This window comes from Panthera leo, chromosome F2 (genome assembly GCF_018350215.1).
Source record: "Panthera leo isolate Ple1 chromosome F2, P.leo_Ple1_pat1.1, whole genome shotgun sequence".
Lineage (NCBI taxonomy): Eukaryota > Metazoa > Chordata > Mammalia > Carnivora > Felidae > Panthera > Panthera leo.
Window position 1 is genome coordinate 58,328,621 of NC_056695.1, and position 13,384 is coordinate 58,342,004.

At 36.2% G+C, this 13,384-nt stretch overlaps 1 long non-coding RNA gene across 1 annotated transcript in view; it reads right to left on the reverse strand.

Moving 5' to 3' along the window:
• The window catches only part of LOC122211206, a 68,165-nt gene extending 55,352 nt beyond the window's left edge, over nucleotides 1-12,813 (reverse strand). Inside the window, exon 1 of the long non-coding RNA XR_006198557.1 lies at nucleotides 12,701-12,813. This is a non-coding gene — a long non-coding RNA (uncharacterized LOC122211206). The remainder of the gene's footprint in view (nucleotides 1-12,700) is intronic.
• Nucleotides 12,814-13,384: the final 571 nt, after the last annotated feature.

The window sequence follows — 13,384 nt, forward strand, 5'->3', positions numbered from 1 at the left end:
AATATAGCCAAGTTAAATGTCTGATAAATATAAAAGCATCAACATTCACCACATTCTTAATCCTCAAGATACAATACTGAAAACTTCCAGGAAACAATTCAAAATATTTATCATATGAAGATCCAGGAAAATCTCGATTCACATAGGAAAACACAGGAAACAGATGCCTACACTGAGATGGTACAGATGTTGGAATTTTCTGACAAAGACTTTAAATACCCCAACAACCAATTATGAACATTCTTGAAACAAATAGGAAAATAGAGAATGTCTGTGAAGAGACAGAAGATGTAAAGAAGTACCAGATGGAAATGTATAATTAAAAATTACAATAACCACAATAAAATCTATTGAAATAGGTGGCTGTGGTGGTGGCTCTAAACTTATCTTCTGTTTGAATGAGACCAGACATTGAAGTTAGACTGCAAATTTTTTTCTCATTTCTAGTAAAACATTAATACTCCAAAATCAGTATAGAAGAACTTCTCCAATTTCTTGTTTTGAGTATTATTTCCTATCCATAAACAAAGTATTTTGATTTGAGGGTAAGAACTGGCCATATAAATCTAATAACAAACACCCTGGATGTTCCTGATGTAGCTTTTCTAAAGACCACACTGCCCTAAATCATTTCTGATATAAAGATCATTTATGTGTAAATTCTATTGATTTATATTTCTTATAATTATATATGCACTTCTCTTCTTTAGAGACTCATTTCATACTGATGAGGTTTTGGGGTGATGGGTGTTCAGGGATGATGGCCAAGAAAGAACTCCTGAAGATGTCTTTGATGCAAAAAGGTGATTTTATTAAAACACAGGGACAGGACCCGTGGGCAGAAAGAGCTGTGCTGGGGTTGTGACGGGTAACTGATTATATACCTTCAGTTTGGAAGGGAGTTAGGGACAGTGGAAGTCTCTAAGGAATTTTGGAAGCAGGGTTTCCAGGACCTTGACGGGCTAGCTATTGCTGGGGAAATGCCATTTATTGCCCTTTAGTAAAATCTCAGTCATGAGATCCTTCAGATGTATATCAAGGGGCCATAAGCTTGGAGTATGATTACCAGCATGTATCTTGGGGAGTTGAGATAAAGGAAGTTTCCAAAGGAATTTTTATACGTTAAAGTAGACTTACAGGATCCTTGTGGGTCAGGATAAGGTTAAACCAAGATTCCTTTCTGCCCCTGGCAAAGTGTGTCTTCATCACAGAGGGAGCTGAGATCCTAGAGGGAGGTCACTCTACCAGTTTCAAGGACTTGTCAATGGGCTTTAGGCAGTAAGAGAATTCAGTTTTTCATTTGCATTTGTTCCCCCACATCACCATGGCAAGCACTTAAACCCCTTTCATTTGTTCATGGGTAGCCAGGAGAGTTTGAGGAATATCATGCATATTCTACCCTGGTGGGGGGTGCTAGCTTGTACTTTGCCCCCAGCTTGCATTATGCTTCCTCTTCAGTACCACCCCCCTATGTGCTTCAATGCCTGTATTTGCTATAATTAGAAAATTAGGATATGTGACTTGGCATTTCTTTGAAAAGTAAAAAAAATAATAATAATAATAAAAAATAAAAATTGGTGTCACATTTGGAAAACAGCACTGAGGACTTAAGAAGGGTAAAAGTGAAACGAAATCATATTTGGGTCTTATAGCTCACCTTAGTAAAAGAAATGTCCACTATATTATAATGGATATATAATGCAGTGCCTTATCTAGTTTATGTACTTATTTTCAAGTGTAGATAATGGTCTCCAAGCAGATATCTGTAGAATGTTAGACTATGTGAAATAATGTGTGAAAGAATCAAGTAGGATTTGAGATTCGTCTTATAAAAATAGATATATTCAGGTCAGGCTATTCCAGTTTGTTCAAATACACTTGCCATGAGATTATTATGGATATAAACCTTATAGCTTTTTATGTGTTAAAAAATGATGAGAATGTGGACTCATTTATATATTTACATATGACAGAATATCAGTTACCTAACCTCCTCAGCGCCCTGGCTATTGAATCAGCAGTGTAAGAACTAACCGTATGCACATCAAATGCATATGGCCAAGTAATCACAATAGCTACATTTATTGTGTTTGTATTCTGACTCATGATTTTGATTCACTATCTTTTTGAATTCTCTCCAAACCTTATAAGGATGTTCTTCTTATTTTATATGGTAAGTAACATGAGTTCATGAAAATTCTGCAATTTTTTAAGTAATCACGCAGTTTATATTTGAGTTATTTAATCACTGGTGAGCCTGACTATAAAATTTGTCTTCTTCATGTCTTACACTGCTTCAAGGATTAGGAGAACAGAATAACTACCCAATCTTAAAAAAAAGAGAAAGATCTGATTTTTTTTCCAAGTTATCATGTCATATTCCTAATAACTGTATGTTTATAGGGACAGTACATTAACCTAATCTACTGAGATACTCAGACTTGGAAGGAATAATAAACTCCTGTGCTACAAACTCCAAACCCAAGAGCTCAAGACAAGTTATCACAGAACTTAGAGTTATATAAATGTGTTTAGTGGTAAGGCATTCACTTATTCCTAATGTAGCTTATTGCAGTTTAAAATTTGTCCTTATAATTTTAAAATGTATTCATCTTTTAAAATTCCATCTTCCAGAATTATAAACAAGACTATCTCTTCTTTTTTTGTGTGTGACAAATCTTCAACAATTAAAAACAAGTCCCATTGCATTTTTTCTCCTTCACATCTATCTTTCCTTTTACATTAGATCTGACTTCTGGTCACCTCACTATCCTCATCTGGTATGCCTTGGCACACAACTCTAATCCACATCCTTCTAATATCAAGCTATCCAGACACAAATTCAATACTCCAAAAGTGTTTTGGCTAGGGTTGCAATTATTCTGGGGTCAAGATTTTTTGTTGAATAGAATGAAGCACAAAACAATAAGTGCCTATAATAGTACAGGCTTAAGTGCATGCCATTTAGTTGAGGAGTGTCATTTGTATTTGGATACCATTTTTTCTTTGCTTTTGAGAATCAGGGAGACAGACTGGAGCCAAGGGTTAAGGAAGAAGAGAATTGATTTTATTCTGTCCTCCGGACATTTTCTAAATTTGGGGCTTTTATTTCAGGAAAAAAAGTAATTTTAGGGTCCCTAGTAAGTTGACCTGCTAGTTAATGAGAAGGTCAATGAGACCAATTCCTTATGTCTTTTGGGTAAAAATGGCATAGTAATTGGAAATTTTATATTTGCTTTATTTATCCAAAAATAGCCATGGTGGTCTGCATACATGTAGTCCCTAAACTGCATCTTTAAAATAGAAACATATGAGATGATCAGAATCTGGTTTGCATTTTATATTTAACCTCTCTATTAAGGTAGTCAAGGGTAAATTCTTGACACCTATTTCTAGGATATATGAATGAAATAGGAAATCTCTTATACACCTTCATTCTTTGTATCCTACACACACACACACACACACACACACACACACACACTCACGTAAGCACACACACGTGCACACACACACACACACACAACCTAGAGGTGGGATGATTTTCAATACTGTTGCATAATTTTGTTAGAAAACATGAGATGGAAAGGATTAATCATAAATCCATCCCATCTCCTTGACTGTCACTAGTCTAGAACTACTTTTTTGGCATATACTTTAATAAATAGATTATGTTTCTTCTGGTGATTCCTAAAATGGTAAGTTTCCACCCACCAGTATCTCACTGATCCAATACTATTAATAGAGTTGAAGGGCTCATGATACAATTGCTGATTTTGTTACAAATGCATGAATTGATTACTTTGTTTTGTGTTCTTACCCTTCCCAATTTCCCAATAAAATCAGCTTCTTTCTTTTTCCCACTTGTTCGTGGAAACCTGTGGAATCTTTTTAAAATATTTTGATACGTACTTGCCTAAATAAGATTCTCTTATCCTCATTTTGCTTGGGAGACAGTAGAACTGAGGGTTAAGTGCCCAGACTTTAGAGTTGATTTTTGTGGGTTTGAATGTGAGATCTACTAGTGAGAAGTATTGAACTTTGGATACATTCTATAATCTCCTCAAGTCTGCTTATTCATCTATAAAAGGGAAAACCTACATAAATTAGATCAGATGCTTAATAAATAAATGATATTTTTATATGTATAGTATTATAGTACCTGGCATATGGACAGTCCCCAGTAATTTTTAGACAAGTGGATTTTTTTTAATTTGTCTATTTGTTATTTATTCATTTAGTGGAGGGAAAACTGAGTTTATTTTAGCATGAAGAATTTTAAATTATGAGTGTGCAATGATTGTTGTCTATTTGGCTAACAGAGCCCAATAAATCTTTACATTAAAAATATTTACTTAATTTTAGGTAATAGCATAAATCAGTAGAGAACAAAACCATATGACCAGTAAGTCACTAGGTAATGCATGCTTCCTAAGATAATGTTGACCTTACTGTGAAGTTTATTACATATTTTGCAAAAGTACTAAAAGTAGTTCCTAGTATTCTGAGGCTACCAAAACAATGCATCCAACAATCCTTAGAAGAATTACAATCACATTTAATCATACTTTCTGTGTCAGTCTTTCTACGAGAAGAATAAATTGTTTATATTTCTAATAAAGCCTGAACCCTTAAATTCAATTCTCTGAGTGTGATGGTTTTTCTTCCAATTCCTTCTACCTCTCTGGGAAGTTCAGCTAGAAACCTCCTGGTAATTATAAAGACCAGATTACTTTTGGATTTACATTGTTTTTCTAACTTGAAAATATTTGAGTATAAAAACATTTAACACTTGACTGTACTTTAATGAGTTACTAATTAACTTGAATTAACAGAGTCTTTCTCCCATTATTCTTGGTAGAGATCGGCAAACTTTTTTCTGTGAAGGACCAGGTAGTAAAACATTTTAATTTTGTGGGCCATAAGGTGCCTAAAAGCTATTTAATTCTACCTTTGTAGTGTGAGAGCAGCCAAAAACAATATGTAAATGAATGAGTGTGGCAGTGTTTCAATAAAACTACTTACAAAAAGAGGAAACCTGCTGGATTTGACCCACAGGCCATAATTTACCCAACTAGACTAAAACAAGCCCCAACTGAAGATCACATAAGTGTTAGATTTTTTGTGAAAAACAACTTCTACTTATGTAGACAGAATTATTAGGGTTGAGCCTATCTAACTTGTACTCAAATCTATGTAATATTCTCTAAAACTGGAATCTAAAGGACAAAAAGCCTAAAAAGGACTCCCTTTACCTTGTACACGTCCCTGTTAACCCCTTAGTCTCCAGGTCAGGAAATAGATTTGTTCAGTTTCAGAGCCATAGTTGGAATAATCATTTCTGGTTTCCCAGTTTCTCTATTGTATTGTAACTGGGTAGTGGATTATAAGATTCCCCTTTTCTTGTCTTCTCCAAGGAAACAGTTCAATCAAGAAACCGGGTAAGAGAGTTAAAGCAGCAAAGGTTTTATTTAGCCACATTAAAGTACACTCCAGAGAAGTAGGGGAGGGCTGACCAGAGGGTGGGTTACAGCCTGCTGGGTTCTGCGTTGTGTTTTTGTGTTTGTTTTTGTTTTTGTTTTAATAGGGGCCTATTTGGTCTCTTCCTCCCCATCCTGTCAATATCACACTTCCCTCTGGACCCACCCTGGTTTCCTTCCTTCCAACTTTTCGTGTAGGTTTGTGTCCACCATCTTCCCATAAACACCTAAGGGAAACACAGGGGGCTACAACCCAAATGTAAATGATATTATAATGATATTACAACATCCTTGGGGTTACTAGCAGACAAGGGTTTCTCTAAATGCACATAGTTCACAGTTGGGACAGTCCCCTGCAGCGAGTATTTCTGCTTATCAGTCTCTGCTAAACAGCACATGGGGGTGGTCTAAGGGAAAGGGGTGGTATCTGGCAATTTCCCATCTGCCTTCTTTTTCTCTCCCTTCCCACTCATGTCTAACTAACTGCCAACTGTAACAGTATCAAACCTGAATACAGTCTTATGTTGGAATCCCCTAAGAGACTACATACTTTCTTTAGTGTCCCTTTAGAACAAACTAGCTAATACTTTCCTGCTTTATCCTGGGAAAATCAGCAATGTGTCTTCGTCATTATTTTCCCCTGGTTAAGGAAGACAGTGTACTATTCATGTCTCTAACAAGTCCCAAAGAACTTTAAATTTTCTTGGGTGCCTGGGTGGCTCAGTGAGTTAAGCATCGACTCTTGATTTCAGGTCAGGTCATGATCTCAAGGTTGGTGAACACTGCATGGGACTATGCTAACAGTATGGAGCCTACTTGAGATTCTCTCTCTCCTCACTCTCTGCACCTCCCCTCCTCCCTCTCTCTCTCTCTCTCTCTCTCTCAAAATAAATAAACATTTTAAAAAACTTTAAATTTTCACATGATTCTTTTACTCAATATTTGGATGACCTTTTTTTTTTTCCCCTAAAGAGTACGGATAGCTAAGATTGATTCCATTCCTCTATTCATACTTTTTGTCAAAAAGGATATAAGTTTGCCAAAAAAAAAAGAACAATTTGTCAAAGTAAATTGTATTACCTAAGATATGATTTATACAAAAGAGTTAAATCCCTTACTCCAGACATTTGAAAATCAGTTCAAAATTTTCCAAGGACAGTAATTAAGAGTAACTGGGAGTACTTCAGGGTCTCTGTGGCTACCGCAGGCATTTCTGTAATCTCCAAGCCACTCACTATATGACTTAAACTAAGTACTCTATAACCTAATCTCTTCCTCAGATGCCTAAACATTAACACAGTCCTTTGTGATTTAAAGTTAGCTCTTTGGCAATCTCACAGTGTAGCCTAATTGGTTATCATAAACCTTTCTGCCATTTTATTCAGGATGGGTCTGGATGCACTCTTAAATTCTGACTCAGAATGAAAGGGATTACCACATACCAGTAATATGCTACAGCCTCTCACCCTATCTAGAAGTAGGAAGCTAAACTAGTGGAGGCCTCTGCCATCTTGGTTTAGGGTCTTCTTTAAACATGATAGTCTTCATTCTGTAAAATCTATTTTGCTCACCAAAAATACATGTTTTTTTGTAAGTAGGTTTGCCTCCTGTAAAATATTGTTTTCTCCCTCTTGCATTTCCATTCGTTATTGTAATACTGCTACTCCTTTTCCATTACTTGAAGGTAGGGGAACTCATGAGACACTAGCATCTATTCACAAGCTTTATACACCTCAGAAAGATTTATTGGAGTTTTCTCTAGAAAAGCTGAATTATTCTTTGGTTGATGGATCAGATCTTAAAATGCAAATAGAATACATCAGGATGGAGATAATTATGCAGACCAAACCTTGTCAATTAGATAGACATAAGAGGGTTAATATGTATACACTGGTAACAGATATGTTTTGGGATAGTCCATACTTTTAGAATGCTTTGGAGATAATGCACATAGGAACTTCAATTAAGGATGGTTAGCAAAGTAAAGAATGTTCAAATTCCCTAATTATTAAAGACATGAAGATTTTAAAGGTAGGAATGCATGTAAAGTGGGATAAAATGGAATCTAACAACAATTTCCAGACCAAAAATATACTACTCAGGCAGATCTTCCTTCATATAGGTGCCAGCACTTCTAAACCTCGAGACAAAATCTTTGGAGAGTTTCAAGGAGGCTATTGGACAATGCCAGCAATTAAATGGGAAAGAGTTCTGGGATGAAATCTGATTACAAATTTAATAAGAATAACCTCTTGTGTTCTCAGGATGGTTACTTAATATTACCAGAGAAACTAATATGACATGTTGCAATAATTTATAAGAAATTAGTCACTCAAAAAAGACAAATAGACCAATAACCCTGGGTGAGAAAGATTTACTAAAATTGCTGATTTGTAGCGGTAACAAATTCTCCCAGTTTGTCTAATTTTTCCCCTTAATTTATGAATTATTTTTTTGTTGACAGTTATTTCATTTCAAAACTTGAAAGATGTCATCACATTGTCAGTCTTATTTGTTGCTCCTTTAAAGTGATGCATCTGTTTTCTTCTGACTGCCTTTAAGATCATATCCAACCTTGGTTTTCAATAATTGTAATGTGCATAAGATGCGTTTTACTATTTTTCTTTTAGCTTTCATGGAAACTTCTATGATCTGTATCTTGGACATGGATCAGTTTTGGTACATTCTCAAATATTTTTCTCTCCCCAACCTTCTGCATCACTATGCTCTCTTTACTCAATTTTTGGGACTTTAGCTTCACACATTAGAACTTTACATCTAGCTTCATGTTTTTCTTCTAGTCTCATGACTTTTCTATTTTTCTCTTCCCATTTTTAGCATTATTATTTTCTGATAAACTATTTCCCTATTTACCAAACTCAGTCTTTACAATGTCCAGTCTGCTGTCAGTCTTTCAAAGACTTATGGTTTTTGTATCTTATGGTTTAAGAAACTTCACTACAGTTTTTTTCAGGGCATCTAGTTATCCTATAAAGCACTTTTGGTCTATTTTCCTCAGCATATTATTTATAGTCTTTCTCCATCATTTTGTTTTTAAATTAACATTTATTTATTTTTGAGACAGAGAGAGACACATACACACACAGTGTGTGAGTGGGGGAGGGGCAGAGAGAGAGGAAAACATAGAAACCAAAGCAGCCTCCAGGCTCCGAGCTGTCAGCACAGATCCCGACATAGGGCTTGAACTCACAAACCGCAAGATCATGACCTGAGCCAAAGTCAGATGCTTAACCAACTGAGCCATGCAACATCCCATCTCTGTCAATATTAATAAGGTCATCTGTGGTCCTGTTTCTGTTGTCTGTTTCATTCTTCTTCCTATTTCTTGGTTAGCCTCATTTTTCTAAAACTGATTTTTTTGATATCTTAAGTAAACATTTTTACAGCATAATATGTTGTCATTAATCTTTATCTAGTAGGATTTCAGCCCATCCTCTCATAGGTAGAAAGTGTAAATTACTTTAATCCAATAAAGGTTTGACCTGAGTCAAGACTGGTTTGCCTTCTGCTAAGGCCTTATCTATTTCTTTTACATGCTCTGCTAGGATATAGATCTCCAGGCATCACAAGTGAGAATGTTTTGTAATTAATAAGACAACCTTCTTAGTACCATGAGTCTACCTCAGTCTCTGTGCCTTTAAGAAGTTTTATTTAGCTTTTTAGCTTCTTGCTCTATGCAAGTCAAGAATTTTTAAAATGCCAGGAGGAGAAACCATAAAGTGGAAGAATCACTTCTTTCTGGCTCTCTTCTCTCCCGATAGCCTTAGGAGTTCAAACTCCAATATTTTTTCTTGCCAGTCCCATGAGTCTACCAAAAGTAATGCAAGCTTTTCTATGTTTAGCCATGGTCATTTTTCTTGATTATTGGCTTCTTGCCCCATGTCAAAATTCAGCAAACACCCTAAAGGGAAAGGTTGCTTGAATGAAGTCTTACTTTCTCTCCCTAACCTTTGCCCCTAAGATCTTGGCTGCCTTGGTCTCTGATATTTTGTACGCCAATGTTTTCTTTCTTTCTTTCTTTTCAAAGTTTATTTTTTGAGGCGCACGTGTGCAAGTCAGGGAGGGGCAGAGAGAGAGGAAGACAGAATCTGAAGCAGGCTCCAGGCTCTGACCTGTCAGCACAGAGCCTGACGTGGGGCTCGAACTCACAAACTGCGAGGTCATGACCTGAGCCAAATTTGGTCCCTTAACAAACTGAGCCACCCAGGTGCCCCCTGAAGCCAGATTTCTAAAATTAGTCTCAACTACTCTATCTTAGCTGGAATAATAAGCTGAGGCTTGCATTAGATCTGTCCCTACCTCACAAAAACAGAATGCCTTTTTTAAGTATTTTTAAGGCCTGATTTTATTTCAGCATAGAGATCTGACAATTGATTTTATTTCGGCACAGAGATCTGCAAGATGTAACAACCACTCATTCTTTCCACAGCAATATGTCACCAACAACATGTACACAGGGAAGACTATAACTATAGAAAGAGACTCTCACATCATTAAACCAAAGGTTGTACCTCTAAATTATGTAACATTAATCGGTACAAATTTTTATGCTAACCAGGTTAATGCTGTTTAAACAAGTCACTCCATGTAAACTCAGTTATATGAGTCATTGCTCCAGATATGAGTGTCCTTTTTTTCTGTTTATGATTTCTCCAATAAAATTGCTTATTCAGTTGTAAGGATAATTTATATAGTTAACCAATTTAGGCAGGTAATTTTGAATTTTGAATTAGGCATGTGTTGCTTTATCAAATCATTTATGTGTTTCGAACAAAATTCTGTCTTCTAAAAATTTTTAGTGAAGGCCAAATCATTTTTTAAAAATGAAATTAGAGTTACTTTGGCAGAAAAACGTATGAAAAGTGGAACTGGTGGCACTTTGACGGCACTACGATGGTCGAAAGTAGTAATAGAAGCAACTGTGATGTAATAAGCTGAATAGAGCCTCTGACTTTCCACCATCCTCATATTGCTCTTGTGAAATCAAAGATTTCTTGTGATATCAAATTGATATCGTAGAAACTGGCTCCTGAAGATTAGCTGCATTCTTTTGAAACAAATACCAGTAACCTTTGGTAAAAAAATGTAGTTTCTCTAGTATATGCAACCAAACCATCATAGAGCAAGAGATAAAGAAATTTTTTCAGCATGAAACAGAAGTTCTCTTAGTTAATATTATTAGGATCTATAATAGGTGATTCAAGGAAGACTTATGTTAAAATGATAAATAAAAAAAAACAATACACAAATTAAATGAAAATGTATTTCAACTTTAAACATGAAATCATATTTGTTCATGAATCTGTTGCTTCATAATCAACTAGCCCCCTTTTATTTCGTTTTTATTTTTTGAAGTTTATTTATTTATTTTGAGAGAGAGAGTATACCCACATATGCACACATGAGCAGGGGAGGGGTACAGAGAGAGGGAGAGAGAGAATCCCAAGCAGGCTCTGCACCATCAGTGCCGATCCTGACTTGGGGATTGATCTCAGGACCATTGAGATCATGACCTGAGCTGAAATCAAGACACTTAACCAACTGAGACACAGACACCCCCAGTGGTTCTTCTGAAGAATAAAAATCAGTTATCCGAATAGAGGATATCAGAAATAACATTAAAGTTTTTCCAGCTGAAATTCTGATAATTTACAAATTCAGTAATTTTTATTAAGCCAGATTCAGTGTCTTGTGAAGACCACTTTTCCTGGTTCACGGTCAGCCATCTTTTCTCTATGTGCTCAAATGGTGGAAAAGGTGAGGTATCTCTTTAGGGTCCCTTTTATAAGGGCACCTATCTCATTTATGAGGGTGCTAATCACCTTTTCAAAAGCCCCACTTCTGTATACCCTAACAACTGAGGATTAGGTTTCAATATACAAATTTTGGGGGATACCACATTCATTCTAGAGAAAAATGTATAATTCTAAAATAAAACAGAGTTTATACAATTTATTTCAGAAGTGAAATCAAAGTAACTTAAGTAGCATTCACTCAACTTGTGTGAGTGTGCACACTTCCTAAAGTAGAGCTCTGTTGTTTCCGTGGTTCGTGTGAACTATAAATCAGTGTTTTCCTGTCATTCAGCCAGATCCTGAAGTGTTTCTCAATATAACAAGATAAAGAATGAGCAGTTTGATAGAATGTGTTGAGGATGGCAGTTTTTTGAGGAAGGGGTGTAGTTACTGGACTGAATGGTTTGCAGATGATGCTGCACAGAGATAGGAAGAACAAGGATCAGAGACAGGTCAGAAAAGTAGGGAGCATTAGCAGATGGGCCATCTTTGCGAACACTTGAGTAGTCATAAGTTCCCCTTTGTTCAGTACCGTGGAACACTTCATATAAGTAGAATTCCTACATTGATGTATCCATGTTAGATAAATGGGTTACAGTTGGCCTCTGTATATTGGTCTTATGTCATTTACTTCTTCAGAATAGACTTATACCCATTAGCTCAGCCAAAGTCAAATTTTTACACATGCAGTTAGTTTTTTTGTTGTTGTTGGTTTTTCTTTGTACGTTTGTTTCTTTTTCTTTATTTGTTTGTTTTTATTAGAGAGAGAGCATTAGTAGGGGAGAGGGGCAGAGGGAGAGAAAAATCCTCATGCTCAGCACAGAGCCCAACATGGAGCTCGAGCCCACGACCCTGGCATCATGACCTGAGCCCAAATCAAGAGTCAGACGCTCAGCCAACTGAGCCACTCAGACACCCCAGTAGTTGTTTTCATTATAGTTCCAATAAGCTGATTTTTAGCAATGTAGAGGCTATTGGCTTTGCATACCCCACAAAAATGCACCTAACATCTGCTAGCCATAAATACAATAAGCCGTTGAGCTATAAATTACCCCAAGCTTCTGCTGTCCTTTGGAGAGCTCTGACTCAGACTCCTCAAATTCTGCTGGGTGACATCATCTAGCTACTAAAGCCCTTTCTCTGAATCCACCTTTCTCCTTTGCCCTCTTTCGAAATTCTGGGTAATGGCCACACTCTGGCTGACCATTTCCTCTGAAGGTTCTCAGACTGGGAGGGATATCCCACATGCAAATCTGTCAAAGCACCACCCACCTAGAGTTCTTTGTGTGTTTTTGCCATCTCATGGTCAGATCTTTTTCTTGATCTGTCCCTAATTCTCTTCAAACTCATGATTTTCCATTACAGAAATATCATTTTAAGCTTTGAATTCTATTCCATACTCACTGGTAAGGAGTGTTTGATAAATTTGAAGCCTGTAGCATGATCCTAAGAGATAAAACTTCATCTATTTCATATGCTATGATATTCACCCTGGATCTTTTAAGCAAATTGTAGCACACAATCACCACTGATTAGTTACCAGCAATCAAGAGGGCCAGAACACTAGAAACATAAAACAATGAAATAGAACCATTTCAATTATGACATGTAAAGGAGCAAAACTCTTTGAGATTTGTAGCCACTGGACCCATTGGCTTCATCAGAGTATCTAGAAACTGAGTTCTGTTTCTAGTAATGACAAAATAGCTTATATCAAACTAACTCTCACACAGGAAACAGTTATAACCTTGGAATCAAATAAAAGAAAATCACCAACTAATAACAAACCAACAATGTTATCAACAAGGAAATATAGGTGATTGGACCTTTCAAATAGGTCATCACTGGGTGAAGCACACATTTAAAAGACTTATTTCCTGATGTCATGCCCCAATCCATATTAAAGGAGATTAAAACACAAACAAAATGTTCCAGTCATACTATGAGGAAGTCAGACAAAAGGATTAGGAATGCCAGAACATCTGGAAATTAAAGGAAGAAAAAATTCTGGAGAAGAAAGGCAGAGAGGGGAGGAATGAAACTATGAATGTAACACCTTTCAAAATCCAAATACTGAGCCTCCAAATT